At 42.7% G+C, this 21,147-nt stretch overlaps 1 non-coding gene across 1 annotated transcript; it reads left to right on the forward strand.

The window, feature by feature from the left end:
- The first annotated feature begins 19,340 nt into the window (after window positions 1-19,340).
- Window positions 19,341-19,447, forward strand: LOC145055899 (small nucleolar RNA R71). Its single transcript, XR_013685446.1, has one exon. It is a non-coding gene; the product is annotated as a small nucleolar RNA R71 (small nucleolar RNA).
- Window positions 19,448-21,147: the final 1,700 nt, after the last annotated feature.

The raw sequence follows: 21,147 nt of genomic DNA on the forward strand, positions 1-21,147 counted from the left end.
TATCATAGTATCGATGGAGCGTGTGTGGTTAACCGGCACATCGATTGAGGGGTAATTTATTAAGGGTACCAAGTGATTTGCATGGTTACTTCACACCTTGTTTTGTGATCCTCGGCATCCCAGTCACAAAACCTGAAGGGCACACTCGAGATTGAAACATGCCTTTGAACAGTTCAATGAATCTCAAAGATCTAGGAGTTTCAAAACCAATTAAAACCTAATAATACATTTCGTTTATCTTGGTGGAAATTGGTGAATCGTCATTCACCTACCTTCAAATATTTTATAGCTTGGATTACGGCACACCTCTTCTAAGTTCTAAAATAGTTTGTTGGGTCCTAGCCTTAATATTTCATATTGGGTGTCATATTAAGGACTTTAAATCAACTATCTTGAATATCTCCCAAAAGTTGTCTGGTTTAGACACCTATGATCTTCCCAAATCTCTTGAAACAAGCTTTCCTAAATGAAGATGATGTCCCATGGAAATCATACTTCTTTCACCTCCTCCAACTATTCTCCCCAACCCACAAGTTCTTGAAAAGTTTAAGGTCACTCAAGCCCTATTGGCAAGGCAAGGTCTAGGTGTGATCACATCTTGGAGATGTAGTCACATATTGACAAGCCGGGAGAGTTGGGTGTCAAAGTCTTGAGAAAGTTGGTGGTTCAATCACTTTCTAAGTCATATAGTGAGTTCCTTTGGGACACCTATGAAACAGACTATGACAAGACCTTTAATGATCTTATCTATTTGTTAAGATCAACTTCCTTAAAACTTGATGGACATTGACAATAGTGACACAGGAAATCCGGAAAGCATTCTCTTCCCAATGGAAAGGGATCGGCCATAGTCAACTCGGTTGACCAAATGGTAAAGAGAAAAAGCTAAGTCCGTGATAGTCCCGTGTACCATTATCAAAGGGTCCATATGTTTGTATTGCCAAAGAAAGGGGCATTGGTTGCGAAGCTGCCAAAATTTACCTAAGGATGTTAAAGTCAATAAGTTTGACTCTACTTCAGGTAAAGTCCACTATCTAACTCTGTTAAGTTTCTATTCTGAGATTCTTGATACATGATGTGACTGGGTCACATGGTGATATTTAAGAATCAAAGAAAAGTGAAGAAACTTAAAGAAAGAATATGCTGAATCTGATCGCGTAGATGGATTTCTATCGCATAGTTTGAAAAATCGGATTCTTGAGCTACTTCTTAGGAGTTATGAGATATTGCTTAAGGAATAGATAACAACAAGTTTTCATATGGATTGTAAGGATAAGTTTTTCCGCAAAGTTTTAAAATAAAAGAAAAATTTTTGATTTTATTTATTTTAAAATATCCTTACAATGGCATTTAAGGAAAAATTGTTGCCTATATGATTCCATTAAGAGCAAGAGTGGAAATATGAAATTGATTCTTTCATTTGTGGTAATGTCTAGATTTACCAAATAAGGAAAGATTCTCATCACCCAAGTTTCAATTGGACCGAAACATGGAATCATGCAAGTTGTATTGCATGATGAATGAGAACTTTCAAGTTTTGGAAAAATTAAGACTAATTACTTGTTCACATGGATGTGTGAGTCAAGTAAAGGACTAAAGGATCGAGTACACATTCTTGTGCACTGATTAAGTCCACCACAAAAGTTTGATAAGACTATTCGTCATAGTTTACTAAAGCTCAGTAAATATGATTATACTTACAAGCTTAAGTGTAACTCTGAGACATTGGAAAAGGTTCCAATGTATGGCAGAGCGAATAAGAAGAATCAAATTAGGCAGAAGGATAAAAGTTTCTCAAATCTGAAAAGATGGGAGAGTACTTTAGTATCAGTTTTTGTGATCATCTTAATGATTAAGAAATCATATCAAAATTAGTTATCTAAGGAAACTCTTAGTGCATTCTTATGACTAAGAAGAGGAACTTGAATTGTTGAAATGGTTAAATCAAGAAGATGAGTCATACTTCGTTCCAATACAAGTCTTAGAGTCATACTCCAAGTGTAACAACCCGAAATCTCAGGTATTGTTTAATTATGTTTTTGGGGTGAGTTAAGAGGGGACTCGGAGAGTTGGAGCCTAGACTCGCCGAGTAGGATCGCAGACTTGGTCGCGGGTTCGCGACTGGACTCGACGAGTCCAGATATGGACTCGGCGAGTCGACGCTGTTCAGCAGAACCCTAACCGTTCGGTTTTGGATCGTATATAATGCTCTTATATGCCGTCATTGTCCGTCTTTAGTCGATTGAGAGGAACCCTAAACGGCTGTGGGCATCTACAGCAAGATTGGAGGATATTAGGGCTTGAAGAGATTGTTGGGCAAAGAGGAGAAGGGTTTTGGCTAAAGGAACAGCAAGGGATTCGATTTCTGCGGTTTGGAGACTCAGAGAGGGCATATTCCAGGTAATATTTCGGATTCCAATTCTGTTATTTGATGTGTATGCGAAATTAGGGTTTATGAAACCCATTTAGTGATTAGATGGGTTATTATGTTATTACCCGAACGTTTATACCCCAGTAATAAGATGTTTAGAAGTCCAGAAAGTCCCATGATTGTATATCTCGGGATCATATGTAATTTAGAAAGCAGTTACTCGTTTGCATGGCATGGACTCGCCGAGTTGTTCTTCAGACTCGGCGAGTAGCTTGAAGATTTACTGGGACTCGCCGAGTTGTTCTTCAGACTCGGCGAGTGGAGTCGGGGTGGCCCCGCGATTCTTCCAGGGGTAACTCGTCGGGTCGAGGAGGATACTCGACGAGTAGATAATGAATCTCAGAAAGTTGGAGGACGTCTAGACTCGCCGAGTCGCCATGGTACTCGCCGAGTCCGGTCAAGTTGACCGTTGACCGTTGACCAGAGTTGACCTAAGTCTGACTTCTTAGGGATAGTCACACTTAGAAGATATAAGTATTAATGAGATATGTGATGTTATAGGGAGGTTGTAGCCCATCAGATTGTGCACGAGTGATTTCAGGATTTGCTAGCTTTCAGCTTTTACGAGGTGAGTCTTCTCACTATACTGTACCCGGAAGGGTTTGACTGTGTGACCGGAAGGTCGGATATGATATGTGATATGTATGCTATATGTGGTAAGTTATTTGTTATATGTGCTATGTATGTTATGGGCCGGAAGGCGATTATATTATGGGCCGGAAGGCAATACGTTATGGGCCGGAAGGCGATATGTTGTGTGATGGACCGGAAGGTCGGCGTGGGTAGGACCGGAAGGTTTACCCAGCAGGGACGGAAGTCCCCTGAGACACATGGACCGGAAGGTCGGGCCTGGAAAGGCGTATGTGCGTAAGTTGTATATTGGGGAACTCACTAAGCATTTATGCTTACAGTTGTTGTACATGTATTTCAGGTACTAGCGAGGTCCGTGGGAAGGCGCCGGCATGATCGATACACACTGAAGACTACTTTTATGATCTTGGGATTTTGATTATTTGTATTGACAGAATACTTAAACTATTTATACCTTGTTTTGAATGGAAATAAACACATTTTTAAAATGAAAAATTTGTTTGAAAATTTGAGTTGTTACAATTGGTATCAGAGCCTTGGTTTGAGGGATTCGGGTGCACCTTCGGGAGTAGCTGAACTCAAACCGAGGATTTGAGGGAAACTTTTTTTGTTAAATAAAGGCATAAACTTTTGTAAATGGTTTTGTGGTGGGCAAGAAAGAAGCAGTGTGTACGATCAGTCAGTGCCCGAACGGTAAAGATCCCCAAAATACCTTACAATATTATATGATATGAATTGTTATGCATGCTAGAAGACTAGGTATCCATGATAGGACTAGAGTGGCCTGATTTGTGATGCCTTAGTCTAGGGAAATTTGCCTATATGAGATGTGTTGCTAGCATGCGGGTAGATGGTGCATATCAGCAGTAGAGTACTCACTATCCGGAGTTTGGGGAGGAGGACTTGGGATGAACACTGATGCGGTGTGGTCGGTAGTATTGGGCCCGTACTACCGAGGACACCGGGTCAGTGGGAGACCCAAGTAAGAATCCCTGGATATCGGGGACTGAGTAGGGTTGCGTATCGAGTACAATTATACTCGGTGGAGTCTCTGATAGTTTTATGTTGTATTTCAGAGACATCATGGTTAGACCGCGCCACGGAGCAAGTACGAGCGGTGTGAGTGACGAGGATATTCGTCAGATGATTCACGAGGAGGTGGCGGCAGCGATCCGGGCTGAGATCCCGGAGATGTTTGGGTCTATTAAGACCACCCTGATGGAGACATTCGATGAGCGGTACGCCGCGTTGACTGAGGCTGCAACCGCTGCAGCTACCGCAGCTGTGGCCGCTGCTAGGCCACAGGGAGGTGACTCGTTGCTGTTCCGAGAGTTCAGCAACACGAAGCCACCGGAGTTCGATGGGACGCAGGATCCGATTGCTGCGATGAGGTGGATCGCGGACATAGAGGGGTGCTTCTACACGTGTTCATGCCCGCAGCACCTGAGGGTACGGTTCGCATTGAACCAGCTCCGCCTGGGAGCGAAGGACTGGTGGAAGTTCGTGACGGCGAACTTCACTTTGGCAGAGACTACAGCGGTGACATGGGAGGGATTTACTGCCATGTTCAGGGATGAGTACGTTCCCCCGGTGGAGAGGGAACGATTGGTGCAGGAGTTCTTAACCCTCAAGCAGGGTACTGATTCTGTTGCGGTGATTACGCGGAAGTTTCATGAGAGGGCAACGTTCTGCCCCGAGCTGGTGTCCACTGATCAGGCTCGGATGAGCCGGTACTTGGGAGTGTTGAGGAGGGATATCCGGGAGTTTGTGTCGAACTCCACCTACCATACTTTTGCTGAGCTTCAGGCGAATGCCAGGAAGCGCGAGATCGAGTTGGAGACCCAGGCCAGGGAGGAGGCCGAGTCTCAGCGGGTGGACCGGCGACCGACTCAGTTCCAGCCGGCAGCCAAGCGGACCAAGTCCGCCGATGCGAGGACGGGAGGTTCGAAGAGCCGCACTTGCGGAAAGTGCGGCAAGGGTCATGAGGGGGCGTGTCGATCTGGTGCTTGCTACAAGTGTGGCAAGGAGGGGCACATTGCTAGGGAGTGTCCCAAGGGATTTACGGTTTGCTTTCATTGCAACCAGACTGGCCATAGGAAGGCCGAGTGCCCTCAGCTTCTTCAGGGATCTGCACCTGCTGCCGGAACTACTACGACTCGACCGGTGAAGGCCGAGGCCCCGAGGGCTCGGGGAAGAGCTTTTCAGCTGACTGCGGAGGAGGTCCGCACTGCGCCCGATGTTGTGGCAGGTATGTTGTAATTCATGTAATTATTTTAATGTCGAGATGTTATGCTTATGTTATTATATGCGTAGGTACTTTTCTTGTGAACTCTGTGCCTGCCTTAGTGTTATTTGACTCGGGTGTGAGTAGGTCCTTTGTGTCCTTAGCCTTTAGTCAGCATATCAGCGTCAGTCGTGAGTCGTTGAGTCGACCTTTGAGAGTTTCTATAGCTGACGAGAAAGTGATTTGTGCCACGGAGGTTTTTCGGGGATGTGTACTAGAGATTTTCGGGGTGGAATTCCCGATTGACCTAATCCCTATTGCGATGGGTGATGTTTGTGTCATCGTAGGCATGGACTGGTTGAGCCGATTCGGTGCTGTCATCGACTGTGAGCGTCAGCTGGTGACCATACGAGACCATAGTGGGGGAGTCCTTTCGGTGTACGGCGAGGGTACCCGTTCGGGATCAGCTTTTTGTTCGGCCGCTAGGGCGAGGCAGTGTCTACAGCAGGGCTGTAAGGGTTTTGTGGCGTATGTTATGGATACGCGGGAGGTTCCTGAGAGACCGAAATCAGTTGAGGAGGTCCCTATGGTGTGTGAATTTCCAGATGTTTTCCCCGAGGAGCTGCCGGGAGTACCTCCTGTGAGGCAAGTAGAGTTTGGTATCGATCTGGTTCCGGGGGCCGCGCCTATTGCTAAGGTGCCTTATCGTCTTGCACCTCCAGAGATGCAAGAGTTGTCCTCGCAGCTCCAGGAACTGTTGGGGAAGGGATTCATTCGGCCGAGCAGCTCGCCGTGGGGAGCACCTATTCTGTTCGTCAAGAAGAAGGATGGTTCACACCGGATGTGTATTGATTACCGGGAGTTGAACAAGTTGACGGTCAAGAACCGTTACCCGTTACCGAGGATCGATGATTTATTCGATCAGTTGCAGGGAGCGTCTTGGTTTTCCAAGATCGATCTGAGGTCGGGGTACCATCAGGTGAGAGTGCGGGAGGAAGATGTCCAGAAGACAGCGTTTAGGACGCGATATGGGCATTATGAGTTTGTGGTGATGCCTTTCGGACTCACTAATGCCCCGGCGGTGTTCATGGATCTCATGAACAGGGTATGCAGACCGATGTTGGATCGGTCAGTGATTGTATTCATCGACGACATTCTGGTGTATTCTAGATCTAGAGAGCAGCATGAGGAGCATTTGAGGGAGGTCCTTGAGGTATTGAGGTCGGAGAAGCTTTATGCAAAGTTCTCCAAATGTGACTTCTGGCTGCGAGAGGTCCAATTTCTAGGACATGTTGTCAATCAGAAAGGGATATTGGTCGATCCGGCCAAGGTTGAGGCGGTGATGAGTTGGGAGGTGCCGAAGTCACCTTCTGAGATCAGGAGCTTCCTTGGGTTGGCAGGGTATTACCGGAGATTCATCAAGGATTTCTCCAAGATCGCAGTGCCACTCACCAGATTGACCCGGAAGGGTGTTGCATTCTCATGGGGGCCAGAGCAGCAGACCTCCTTCGAGACACTCCGCCAGAGGTTGTGCGAAGCCCCGGTATTAGCTCTTCCAGAAGGGATGGAAGATTTTGTGGTATATTGCGACGCATCGATTTCGGGACTGGGTGCAGTGTTGATGCAGAGGGGTCATGTGATAGCGTATGCGTCGAGACAGCTGAAACCTCATGAGGCGAGATACCCCACGCATGATTTAGAGTTGGGAGCAGTAGTGTTCGCTCTCAAGATTTGGCGCCACTACCTGTATGGGGTTCGATGTACAATCTATACGGATCATAAGAGCTTGAAGTATTTGATGGATCAGCCCAACCTAAATATGCGTCAGAGGAGGTGGTTGGATGTGGTCAAGGATTACGATTGTGAGATCCTGTACCACCCAGGCAAGGCTAATGTGGTAGCCGATGCGTTGAGCCGCAGGGCGGAGAGCGCTCCGTTGCGAGATGTATGCTTGAGACTGACTGTGATGACTCCAGTATTGGACGCTATTCGTGGGGCACAGGCAGAGGCTGTGCGACCAGAAATGCAGAAGAAAGAGCGAGTTGTGGGGTTAATTTCAGAGTTTGTTAAGGATAGTCGAGGGCTTATGACGTTTCAGGGTCGGATCTGGGTACCGTTCGTGGGCGGTACGCGTATTACTTTGATGGAAGAGGCTCATAGGTCGAAATTCTCAATCCATCCCGGTGCTACGAAGATGTATTTGGATTTGAGGAAGGAGTATTGGTGGCCCTGTATGAAGAGGGACGTGGCATGGTTCGTTGAGAGGTGCTTGACCTGCCGTAGGGTTAAGGCCGAGCACCAGAGACCGCATGGCAAGTTACAGCCATTGGAGATCCCCGAGTGGAAGTGGGAACAGATCACTATGGATTTTATCACCAAATTGCCGAGGACTGCCAGGGAGTTGATGCAATTTGGGTGATTGTGGATAGGTTGACGAAGAGTGCACACTTCCTTGCCATCAGTGAGAGTTCTTCAGCGGAGAAGTTGGCAGAGATATATGTGAGAGAAGTGGTATCTCGGCATGGGGTGCCGATCTCGATTGTGTCAGACCGTGATGTGCGCTTCACTTCCAGATTCTGGAAGAAATTCCACGAGGAGCTGGGTACTAAATTGCATTTTAGTACCGCATACCATCCCCAGACAGACGGTCAGAGTGAGCGGACGATTCAGACGCTGGAAGACATGCTTCGAGCGTGTGTGTTAGACTTCGGGGGTAGCTGGGATGCATATTTACCCTTAGCAGAGTTTTCCTACAACAACAGCCATCATTCGAGCATTGGTATGCCACCTTTTGAGCTGTTGTATGGTAGGAGGTGTCGGACCCCCATTTGCTGGGGAGAGGTGGGACAGAGAGTAATGGGCAGCACGGAGATCGTGCTTCAGACGACAGAGCAGATTCAGCAAGTTAGACAGAGGTTATTGACCGCCTAGAGCCGGCAGAAGAGTTATGCAGACAGGCGCCGATCCGAGCTTGAATTTCAGGTCGGCGACTTCGTTCTCCTGAAGGTCTCTCCTTGGAAAGGAGTGATTCGATTCAGGAAAAGAGGCAAATTGGGGCCCCGGTATATTGGGCCATTTCGTGTGATTGCAAGGATAGGCCGGGTAGCCTATCGGTTGGAGTTGCCAGCGGAGTTGGGTCAGATCCACGACACTTTTCATGTGTCGCAGTTGAGGAAGTGCATAGCCGATGAGTCGGCAGTGGTTCCATTGGAGGATATTCAGGTGGATGCGAGCCTGAATTACGCGGAGAGAGCAGTGACTATCAGAGATCGGAAGATCAAAGTTCTGAGGAACAAGGAGGTACCTCTGGTGTTGGTTCAATGGCAACACCGTAAGGGATCGGAAATGACTTGGGAACCGGAGCGCGAGATGCGGGAGCAGCATCCGGAACTATTTGCAGAATGAGACTTCGAGGGCGAAGTCTAATCCCAGTGGGGGAGAGTTGTAACAGCCCGAAATCTCAGGTATTGTTTAATTATGTTTTTGGGGTGAGTTAAGAGGGGACTCGGCGAGTTGGAGCCTAGACTCGCCGAGTAGGATCGCAGACTTGGTCGCGGGTTCGCGACTGGACTCGACGAGTCCAGATATGGACTCGGCGAGTTGACGCTGTTCAGCAGAACCCTAACCGTTTGGTTTTGGATCGTATATAATGCTCTTATATCCCGTCATTATCCGTCTTTAGTCGATTGAGAGGAACCCTAAACGGCTGTGGGCATCTAGAGCAAGATTGGAGGATATTAGGGCTTGAAGAGATTGTTGGGCAAAGAGGAGAAGGGTTTTGGCTAAAGGAATAGCAAGGGATTCGAGTTCTGCGGTTTGGAGACTCAGAGAGGGCATATTCCAGGTAATATTTCGGATTCCAATTCTGTTATTTGATGTGTATGCGAAATTAGGGTTTATGAAACCCATTTAGTGATTAGATGGGTTATTATGTTATTACCCGAACGTTTATACCCCAGTAATAAGATGTTTAGAAGTCCAGAAAGTCCCATGATTGTATATCTCGGGATCATATGTAATTTAGAAAGCAGTTACTCGTTTGCATGGCATGGACTCGCCGAGTTGTTCTTCAGACTCGGCGAGTAGCTTGAAGATTTACTGGGACTCGCCGAGTTGTTCTTCAGACTCGGCGAGTGGAGTCGGGGTGGCCCCGCGATTCTTCCAGGGGTAACTCGTCGGGTCGAGGAGGATACTCGACGAGTAGATAATGAATCTCAGAAAGTTGGAGGACGTCTAGACTCGCCGAGTCGCCATGGTACTCGCCGAGTCCGGTCAAGTTGACCGTTGACCGTTGACCAGAGTTGACCTAAGTCTGACTTCTTAGGGATAGTCACACTTAGAAGATATAAGTATTAATGAGATATGTGATGTTATAGGGAGGTTGTAGCTCGTCGGATTGTGCACGAGTGATTTCAGGATTTGCTAGCTTTCAGCTTTTACGAGGTGAGTCTTCTCACTATACTGTACCCGGAGGGGTTTGACTGTGTGACCGGAAGGTCGGATATGATATGTGATATGTATGCTATATGTGGTAAGTTATTTGTTATATGTGCTATGTATGTTATGGGCCGGAAGGCGATTATATTATGGGCCGGAAGGCAATACGTTATGGGCCGGAAGGCGATATGTTGTGTGATGGACCGGAAGGTCGGCGTGGGTAGGACCGGAAGGTTTACCCAGCAGGGACGGAAGTCCCCTGAGACACATGGACCGGAAGGTCGGGCCTGGAAAGGCGTATGTGCGTAAGTTGTATATTAGGGAACTCACTAAGCATTTATGCTTACAGTTGTTGTACATGTATTTCAGGTACTAGCGAGGTCCGTGGGAAGGCGCCGGCGTGATCGATACACACTGAAGACTACTTTTATGATCTTGGGATTTTGATTATTTGTATTGACAGAATACTTAAACTATTTATACCTTGTTTTGAATGGAAATAAACACATTTTTAAAATGAAAAATTTGTTTGAAAATTTGAGTTGTTACACCAAGATTGTAACTTGAGTGACATGTCTTAAAGAAGGTTTAAAACACTTGTCAAATGTAAGAGTAAAAGTTTTCTACTCTTGTACATTTGAAATTGGTAAGTTGTGATGTTTTGGATAAAACAAAGATCAACTTAGGCCAATTGTGTGAAGTGTTTGTCTTGATTAGAATCCACACTATCTCTTGGATATTTGACAAGGGAGTCTTATAGGTCAAGAGGACAGTGGGAGTCTTAAAGGTCTTGAAAGTCTCAAGAACTAATCAAGAACAAAACCTGAAGGTCTTCCCTAGCACACGACTTGAGGTTTATAACCTATCGTGTTGACATATCTGTGCCTATTCCAGTTAAAGTTGGCTTTGCATATGAGTTCTTAGAGCTCTCAATTAGTTGCACAACAACTTGGAAGCAATGGCAGGCCCTTGAGCTTCCAGGTGGCAAGAAGTTAAGATTGAGTTCAGTCCATATGAGTTTGGATTTGTCATTATCCTTGTCTTGTGACTATGGTTTTGACAATTCACATGGATAAGAACACATACACCAGTAAATCTAAGTGTCATAAGGTTTCTTTCCGATTCATGAAAATGATGGTGAGGAAACACTTTCACTAAGTAGATTTTAGCTAGATAGCAATTGTGACATTTGCATTCTCAAAGTCGTTAGTGGAGCGTGTGTGGTTTACCGGCACACTAACCTGGACTTGTGAGAAGTGGCAAAAAGGTCTAACCATTATGATTACAGCATCCCTCTTCATAATTGTTTAGACACACAAGTGTGCTATCTAAGGAAAGGTGTATGTTTTTGATAAAGTTTTATCAAAGCAATCTAGTATCAGAAATCTGAACTTTGGTAAGAAAGTCAATAAAGTATTGATTTCTAGAAGTCGAGCTTTCTGAGTATATGTCAAAGCTAGTGGGAGCATAAGTGTTATGCTAATAATCATCATGTTAGTGGGAGCATGATAATTATGATAAGTATTGCAAGTTAGCAATGTTAATTATAGAAAACAAAAGGTTTCAATTGGGAAAGAGTTGTTTTGCTATAATTAAGGGAGAGGAAATTATACTTCATCTCAAATCTATAAGCTTAGATCGTGAGGTTTTAATCATTTAGTCAAGGATATATATATAGATATATATATATATATATATATATATATATATATATATATATATATATATGAATTTCATGTTGGAATGGCTCAATATAAGGAAATTCTGTATATGGGTCCATTATTTGCGTTCTAAAATTCGATTATGATTACGACATCCCTTTTCATAATATGAAATATGAGAACTTGGCAAATAGAAATGGAAATGTTATAGCAAAAGACTGGTTTAGTCTTTATGTGAGACATCATGAATCGTGTGCCATATGCTTCGGATATAGGGTCGATTACATGTGCTATATTCATCCATTCTAAAATTTTCCAGATGCCTGGGGCATTAAGAAGGGAAAAGGTTTAGAACTGGATATGACTAAAAGGATTAAACAATTGTCGAGGACAATCTAAGGTTTACCAAAGATTGGTTGCTCAAGGACATTTGGAAGTATAGTGATAATTCTGGAAGGACCATATTGACATAATCTGTAAGGAGGCAACTCTTGTTCAGAAGTGATAGTCAAAATGGAATCTGGAAATGTTTCAAAGTTAGAATTTTCAATCTGTGTAAGATTAAGGAAACTTAATGCAAGAAGGATGTTTCCAAGGAGTTGATCTCCTTTGGAATACTCTGTAATGATTGTTGCCAAGTCTTTGTGAATTTGTGCATAATCATTACAAGAGGATCAATGCATATAAGTTTAGAATCTAACAGATTTCAGTAAATGGCATGAAATTGGAATTCTTGCATTTGCAGTAAGGATTTGGGACTGTGAAAAGAGAATCATTGAAGTTATGTTCAATTGATCTAGTTCACAAAGTAAAGATCATAGACAAACATAGTATGCATACTTGGTGTATGGCATGACTAGTGTTTAGAAAACATAGTGTACATGCTTGGAGCATGGGACAACTATTGTTTTAAATTCAAGAATAAAGTTGATAGCTGAAACAGTATACAATGAATAATGTGTAATCATATGGTGATAAATAAAAGGTGTTTTATTTATGTTCAAAGGGTTGATACCATATTGGATTCAATTATTATTGTGTTTCATTTTGCATGTTTTGACTTCCCGAATAAACTGGGTTATTCTTCCGGAATGACTAAGTTATTCAAACCATCCACAGTCGGTCATATGTTGGAAGTAGATATGAATTAAGATTGTCATGGGTTGGCTTGTAGAGGTCTAAGGTGTTGGACAAAGGGCTACAACACTCATGAGTGCTCATAAGTTCTGAGTATTGGATTCAACCCGCGCTCATTGGAATCACTTCATGGATTTTATCACGAGTGATCATGAGACGATAATATCTTATATTCTTCAAACCTAGAGATATGAGTTGTTACTATGAGTTGATAGTACATTGATTGCACGAAAACGCATACGGTAACTCGGTGTTATAAAACGTGCCTTTGTGTATGATTCAACAAGTAGTAGAACAAGCCATATGAGTCGAAGTTTATCCGTTCCTTTTACCTTTGGGATAAAAGCGATATCTGTGGGCCCCTCGATGATTTGATGATGACAAATGGAAGTGCTCGGCCGGGCCAGGACTGATTTGATTTGTTCAATTTGTCAGTCGTCATAAATCGAAAATCGGGAAACAACAAATGGACAGAGAGAATGATTATAATCCATGTCTCAGTCCATATGATATCTAGAATGGAGGAATATATGATCCCTTATCTAATAGACAAGTTCGTTGACAAGATCAGAGTTCGACAGCGACTTTAAGAGCTACGATTGCCAGTTAGGTTTGAAGTCATACGCAATAATAGTTTTAGACTTATCCAAGTGGGAGACTGTTGGATTAATGTCTAAGTCCATAACTATATTTGGTATGTACTTGACCCGACCCGGCATGGTCCATTTGGGTTGCACTTCACCGACACAATTTATATGGATAATCCTTTGAGAATAGTATGTTTATTATTAATATTAATATATTATAAGTTCTAATATATTAATATGGAATCATATTATTTAATTAGTATTGATCAATAATTAATTTAGAATTAATTAAGTGATCAAAATGAACTAATTAAATATGGACTCTTGTATATATGGAATGGGCCAAGTTCATTTAGGTTGGGCTAAGATTTCATGGATAGTCCATGGAGTGTTTAACCCATGGATCATATGAAATGAAAGGTCATGGGTTTAACCCTATTCTCCATACTATATAAAGATGTCTTTGGTTGGTGAAATTGGCACTAGTGTGGATACACTAAGAAGGGCTAGCCAATTTCACTAGAGAGAACCAAGTAATCATATTCTCTAAAGTCTTTCAAGGTGTTTTGGTGATTTGTGATTCTGTTTGAGGCTTCCACACTATTGGGGCTAAGCTCTTAAAGCTTGAAGACATCAAGCTACACTAAAGAGGTATGTATTCTATCTTGCTATAGACAAGGTTTTGTATGCTAGATTAGGATAATACCTTGGATGTTCTTATTTGCATGTATAATAGAGAAAACATAGATCCAAGGTATTTAGGGTTGCATGTACACTTAGGAGTGTTAGAATGCTCAAAACCCAACACTAATATCACGTAATTCATGGCTAATTCGAAACCCTAGAATTTGAGGAAACCCCCAAATCCGAAATCAAGTCAAATCGGGGCAAATCCGTGATAAAGATCAAACCTTTAAGGAGTTTATAGTGTAAAGATGTTACCTTTTTGGTTGAATGATGAGAATCGAGTAGAAATTCGGAAAAAATTGGACGAACTCGCGAAAAATTGCTTGGCTGCTCAAGGGTTGCTGTGCACGGCGAGTATGAGGTGTAATGGGTGAAAAAAAACTCTTTTTACAGACTTATTATTCACCCGTGTAAATCGGCTACTCGCCGAGTAGAAAGGACCTACTCGCCGAGTACATATGCAGTTACGCGTTTTTTCGGGTTACTCGGGTAGGTACTCGCCAAGTATACGGCCCTACTCGGCGAGTAAACCTTACAGATTGAAAATTTTTGTGACAATTTTAAAGACTTTATGTATTTTCTCCTTTTTAAACCCTTCACCCCACACTCTAAGCATTGCTTGTCCTCAAGCAGTTATGTTCTTCAAAATAAATGAAGAAAAGAAAGAAAAAAATAAAGTAAAACAAAAGGAAAGAAAATGCAAACTTGAAACTCGGGTTGCCTCCCGAGAAGCGCTTCTTTTTAGGGAGTTTTTAGCTGGACTCCTCCCCTTCTACATGGCTGCGTTCTTTTCCAGCAACAGCAATTCTTCCATTCCTTCATTACGGGGGACTCCTTCTTCATATGTTTTAACCCTATGACCATTGACCTTGAAAGGCATGCCATCTCTTGATAATAGCTCTATAGCACCATGTGGAAACACCGTCTTCACTACAAAAGGCCCATCCCACCCGGACTTGAGTTTTCCCGAGAAAAACTTGAGTCTTGAGTTGAAGAGCAACACTTTTTGACCTTCATGAATTTTTTTATCTTTGATCCTCTTGTCATGCCACATCTTAGTCTTCTCTTTAAATAGCCATGAGCTGGAGTATGCATCATTCCTTAGTTCTTCAAGAGCATTCATTTGCATTAACCGGTTGCTCTTTAGTTCATCCATGTTGAAGTTACAACTCTTTAATGCCCAAAACGCCTTGTGTTCTAGCTCCACCGGTAAATGGCATTGCTTCCCATAAACTAACCTATATGGTGTGGTACCAATAGGTGTTTTGAAAGCTGTACGAAAGGCCCAAAGTGCATCATCTAGCTTATTCGACCATTCCTTGCGATTGCTCCCCGCCGATTTCTCCAAAATTCGCTTTAAGGCTCGATTTGTTACTTCGGTTTGTCCACTAGTTTGTGGATGGTATGATGTGGAAAACTTATGGGTGACCCCATATTTCTTTAACAGTTTTTCCAATTGATCATTGGCAAAATGTGTGCCTCGGTCACTAATAAGGGCTTTCGGGACTCCAAATCATGAAAATAGTTTCTTTAAAAATCGTACTACCACCCGTCCGTCATTTGTTGGTAATGCTTGTGCTTCCGCCCACTTAGATACGTAGTCCACCGCCACTAGTATGTATTTGTTTCCTTTAGACATGGGAAATGGTCCCATGAATTCAATTCCCCACACATCGAACACCTTGCATACTTGGATACTATGTTGTGGCATTTCATTTCGAGATGAAATGTTTCCCACCCTTTGACAAGCATCACATTCTTTGAAAAATTGGGTTGCATCTTTAAAAATTGTTGGCCAATAAAACCCAATGTCAAAGATCTTCTTCGCCGTTTAGTGTGATCCATGATGTCCACCCGTGGGCCCGCTATGACAATGCTCTAGTATTTTCCGGCTTTCCTTCCCGAATACGCATCTTCTTATGATTCCATCCGCACAGCTTCGGAAGAGGTAAGGCTCATCCCAAAAGTAATATTTTATTTCAGCAAAAACTTTCTTCTTTTGTTGGCTGCTAAAGTCTTTCGGGATGTATTTTGTAGCTAAATAATTAGCTATATCCGCGAACCATGGCTCTTCTCCCACTGTCACCATGATGTACTCGTCCGGGAAGTCGTCTCCTACTATTTCTTCTTGCAATTGCGGGTTCTCAAGCCTTGACAAGTGGTCGGCTGCCACATTCTCCATTCCCTTCTTGTCTCGTATCTCTATGTCAAATTCTTGAAGAAGTAGCACCCATCGTATTAGTCTTGGCTTGGCATCCTGTTTGGAAAACAAATACTTGATAGCCGAGTGGTCAGTAAAAATAGTAGTTTTGGATAAAACAAAATAAGGGCGGAATTTGTCAAAGGCATACACCACAACTAGTAATTCTTTTTCAGTGGTGGTGTAATTTTCTTGGGCTGGGTTTAGAGTCTTACTAGCCTAATATATGGGTTGAAAGTGCTTATCAACCCTTTGACCAAGGACAACTCCTAATGCATAGTCACTAGCATCACACATAATCTCAAAAGGTAAGTTCCAATTTGGTGCAATAATGATCGGGGCATTAGTTAGTTTTTCCTTTAAAAATTCAAATGCCTCTAAACACTCTTTAGTGAAATTAAATGGTGCATCTTTTAGTAGTAGTTGTGTTAGAAGTCTAGTTATTTTGGAAAAATCTTTTATGAAACGCCGATAAAAACCCGCGTGTCCTAGAAAACTCCTAATGCCCTTCACATTGGTTGGTGGGGGTAATTTGGCAATAGTGTCTATCTTTGCTCTATCCACTTCAATTCCCATTTTGGAAATCTTGTGGCCCAACACTATACCCTCCTTGACCATAAAATGACATTTCTCCCAATTGAGTACCAAGTCAGTTTTGTCACACATAGCAAGCATTAAGTCAAGATTAGTGAGACAATCATGGAAAGATGATCCAAAAACGGAAAAATCGTCCATAAAAACTTCCATGAATTTTTCCACCATATCGTGGAATATAGCTGTCATGCACCTTTGAAAAGTCGTGGGTGCATTGCATAACCCAAAAGGCATGCGTCTATAAGCAAAAGTCCCACTTGGGCAAGTGAATGTGGTATTTTCTTTGTCCATTGGGTCTATGGGTATTTGAAAATACCCCGAAAATCCATCTAGAAAACAATAATAGCTATGGACCGATAATCTTTCTAGCATTTGATCAATAAAAGGTAAGGGAAAATGGTCTTTACGAGTGGCATCGTTTAGCTTTTGATAATCGATGCACACTCTCCAACCGGTTACCGTTCGTGTCGGAATTAGCTCGTTCTTTTCATTGGTTATGACCATCATCCCTCCTTTCTTGGGCACCACTTGGACCGGACTCACCCATGGACTGTCGGAAATGGAATATATAATTCCCGCATCTAAGAGCTTCACCACGTCCTTCTTGACTACTTCTTGCATATTCGGGTTCAGTCTTCTTTGGTGTTGTACAACCGGCTTTTCTCCTTCTTCCAGGTTGATCTTGTGGGAGCAATAGGATGGACTTATTCCCTTGATGTCGGCGATGCTCCATGCTATGGCCCGTTTCTGCCTCTTCAATACTTGCACGAGTTCTTCTTTTTCAGAATTGGTCAGGTCAGAGGCTATAATTATAGGCTTTTGGTTGCCTTCTTCGAGAAAAGCATACTCCAAATGATCTGGTAAAGTTTTCAGCTCCGATTTTTGGCTCTGACTGTTGGAATCGCCGAGTGCAGGTAGGGTAATCGGCGAGTTTGTGGCTGCATTTTCGATTTCTGCCTTTTCTTCAGATGTACTCGGCGAGTATAGCGGTCCTACTCGGCGAGTAGTTCTGTCAGTGCTCTTCTTCAGTTCTTCATAGTCGGCTTCTTCCAGCAGTCTTTCAATTTCCATCAAGTCTTTTTCTGGATCAAATTCTTCATCCTCAGCTATGAACTTGATGGAATCTTCAGCTATGCCTTCCTCCAGTAATTCATCTAACATATCGATTGAGAATGCTGTGTCGTCACTGTTCCTTGAATACTTCATGGCTTGGTCCACTCCGAATGTGACTGAATCTTCTCCTACCCGGAAGGTGAGTTTTGAGTCCCTCATGTCTACTATGGCACTTGCCGTGTTGAGGAATGGTCTTCCAAGGATGATTGGCACTTGTGGATCTGCCTCCATGTCTAGAATGATAAAATCAGCGGGAAAGACGAATTTGTCGACCTTGACTAGTATGTCTTCGCATATGCCTCTTGGAAAGGTGACTGTTTTGTTTGCCAAGTGTATTGCCATGCGAATTGGCCTTGGTTCCGGGAGATCCAACTTCTTAAAGAACGAATATGGCATTAGATTCACACTTGCTCCCGAATCGGCTAAGGCATGAATGATGGTCAAGTTGCCAAATTGGCAAGGTAAGGTCAAGCTCCCAGGTCGCCTTTCTTCTTTGGTAGCCTATTTAGCATAGCATCTGAGCAGTTTTCATTGAGTACCACCTTCTTCACTTCTTCCATCTTCTTTCTATTTGTGAGAACTTGCTTAAGGAACTTTGCATATTTGGGCATTTTCATGACAGCTTCAATGAATGGTATGTTGATTTGAAGAGTCTTGATGTGATCTAGAAACTTCTGGTACTCCTCTTCCTGCTTCTCCTTCTTAGCTCGGGTTGGGTATGGCATGGGAGGCTGGTAAAGTATTTCAGGAACCGGTGCGGTGGGTTTTTGTGATGTACTCGCCGAGTCCATACGTGGTACTCGGCGAGTAGGACTGTCAGAATGCATTTCTTGGTTTTCTGCTTGCTTTTCTGCCTCCTCCTTCTGTGATTTCTTGGATGACTCAGTCTGAATAGGTGCCAGGGGAGTGATTATCTTCCCACTTCTTGTTGTGACAATGTTTATTTGCGCGCCTCGTGGGTTATTTTCAGTTTTGCTAGGAAGTTCGCCCGATGATCTTTGGTTGATTTGTTGAGCAAGTTGACCAAGCTGTGTCTCTATATTGTGAATAGATGCTTGCTGGTTCCTTAGCATGGTCCTTGTTTCTTGAATTGCAGCATCATGGTCATTGTGTCTTTTTTCTGAAGCAGCTACAAATTTTGTGAGCATTTCTTCCAAGCTTGGCTTCCTTTCTTGCACCGACTCTTCCTTTTGATAGAACCCTCTCCCTTTTTGCCTAAACCTTTCCTCCTTGGCTTTCTTGTACTCTTCATAAGGGAGCCAATCTTTCTTTTGTTTGCGCCAGTCTTCATCATATCGGTCTACACTTGAGTAACACACTTGCGCCTTCTTGTTGCCATTTTCATCTAAATCACAGTCTCTAGTGAGGTGAGGCCCATTGCAGTTTTCACAACCCACCCAAATAGCATGGATTATTTGATCCATCTTATCCATCCTCCTATCCATGGTTTTTAGCATAGCCATGACCGCGGATAAGTCTTCAGTAGCTGCATAGGCAGCTCCCCTAGTGACATCATGCCTTAGGGTTGTGGTATTCTCTAGAGTGTTTAGAGAATTCTTCAATCAATTCTTTGATCACCGGGGGTGGCTTCTTTGTGAGCGGGCCTTGCGAGTCTAGTAACTGCCTGGTTGTGACATTGACTCCATCATAGAAGATGGACACTTCTTGCTGGCTATTGAGGTCATGATGTGGGCAGTTTCTTAGTAAGCTCTTGTACCTTTCCCAAGCTTCATATAGAGATTCTCCAGCTTGTTGTTCAAAGTTAGCAATGGCCTTCTTCAACTTGGCTATCTTGGAAGGTGGGCAAAACTGATCAATGAATTCTTCTTTCATCTTGGCCCAAGTGTTGACTGATCCGGGGGGAAGTGGTTTGAGCTAGTCTTTTGCAGCAGCCTTGAATGTCACTGGAAGCATACGAAGTAGCTGAGTCTCGCGGGGCACATTTGGAACATTGAAGTAATCAGCTACATCATTGACTTCATCCAAATGTTTGTAGGCATCTTCATGGTCTTTTCCATAAAAAGGTATTTCCTTAAGTAAAGCTAGGATATGACCCTTTAGCTCAAAGGTAGCAGTCGCGGGAATTGCGGGTTGCACAAGTCCCGGGCTAGTATCGTCTCGCATCCTCTTCTTCCATTCTCCCATGGGGATTTCATCAATGTTAGCCATTGTGACAGCTAACTCTTCCTCGGATTCGGTTTCGTGCTCGTATGTCGGGTCCTCTTCTTCTTCGGTCTCGTACTCGATATCCTCCTTAGCCGGTTCGTTGATTACTAAAGAAGCGCTGGATGCTCCAGATTTGCTGCTCTTCTTTTTCCCAAAAACAGTCTTCAAATTGGACAAGGGTGATTTCTTTGGTGTACTTGAACTATCCACGTCCTTTCCCTTGTTTCTTTTCAATGCGGTTTCGGGATCTTCAAACGGGGGTAGCAGCGGGGCGTTTGATCCTCTGGTCATGAAAGTCCTGAAATAAACAGAATAAAAGCGTAAAAAGAACAAAAAAAATTATACTAAAAGAATTCGAAAATTTAACTGCTGATTACGCTGCTACTCGCCGAGTAGGTACGACTGCACTCGGCGAGTACCAATGTATTTTTAAAAAAATTAGAAACTTACTATTAAAACTAAAACAGATACTAAAACCTAATTACTGACTACTAAACTGTAATAAAGTAACTTTATGCAAGTAAACTCACACAAAGGATCGAAAAAATTAGGAATTAGATTAATTATTTAGAACCGTTCCCCGGCAATGGCGCCAAAAACTTGATGTGTGTAAAATGCACTTGTTTTATCCCTACTTTTATTAATATATTTAGCACACAAAGGCAGTGAACCTGTCTTTTAGGAGTATAGTTTAGTAAGTACGGTGTCGAATCTCAGGGAACGGAAAATTAAACTAACAACTAATTATAACTAAAACAATTAATGAAAGTAAAAGGTTTTTATTCTAGTTTTGCAAGACTAGAAACTTAAGTAACACTTAATTAACTAAATGACTAAAACAAGCAACTAATTCACCAAATTTGATAAAGATGTTTCTATTTAGGTTCAACCAATTCACTCCTATGGTTATTTATATTTATGATAGATTAATTATTATTGGCTACCAATTTAAGTGGTTAGGTTCATGTTCATTACTCCTAACCCTTAGACAATTAACTAATTTAAGCGGTGATCAAGTGTTTAAACTAATTAATTCCCTAGATTAATAATTTGGATTAAATAAGATTTGTAGTGGTAAATCAATTTAATAAATCAATTAACCTCTTGTTTGATGGTTTTTCAAACAAGCTCACACATTAATCTAATTATTGTCTTATTAATCTTAGTTTCATAATCATTATTCCTAAGCATATGAATTGGTGTTCACATAGACATATGAGGTTAACAACTAAGAGACGTTCATGCAGCTTAATTGTCATCCAATTAACAGAAAACAATCATGATTAATGCATAAGGGTCTTTAATAAACTTAATTTAAT

The sequence above is a fragment of the Lactuca serriola genome, chromosome 5 (genome assembly GCF_051521515.1).
Source record: "Lactuca serriola cultivar US96UC23 chromosome 5, Lser_US96UC23_V15, whole genome shotgun sequence".
Taxonomy (NCBI): Eukaryota; Viridiplantae; Streptophyta; class Magnoliopsida; order Asterales; family Asteraceae; genus Lactuca; species Lactuca serriola.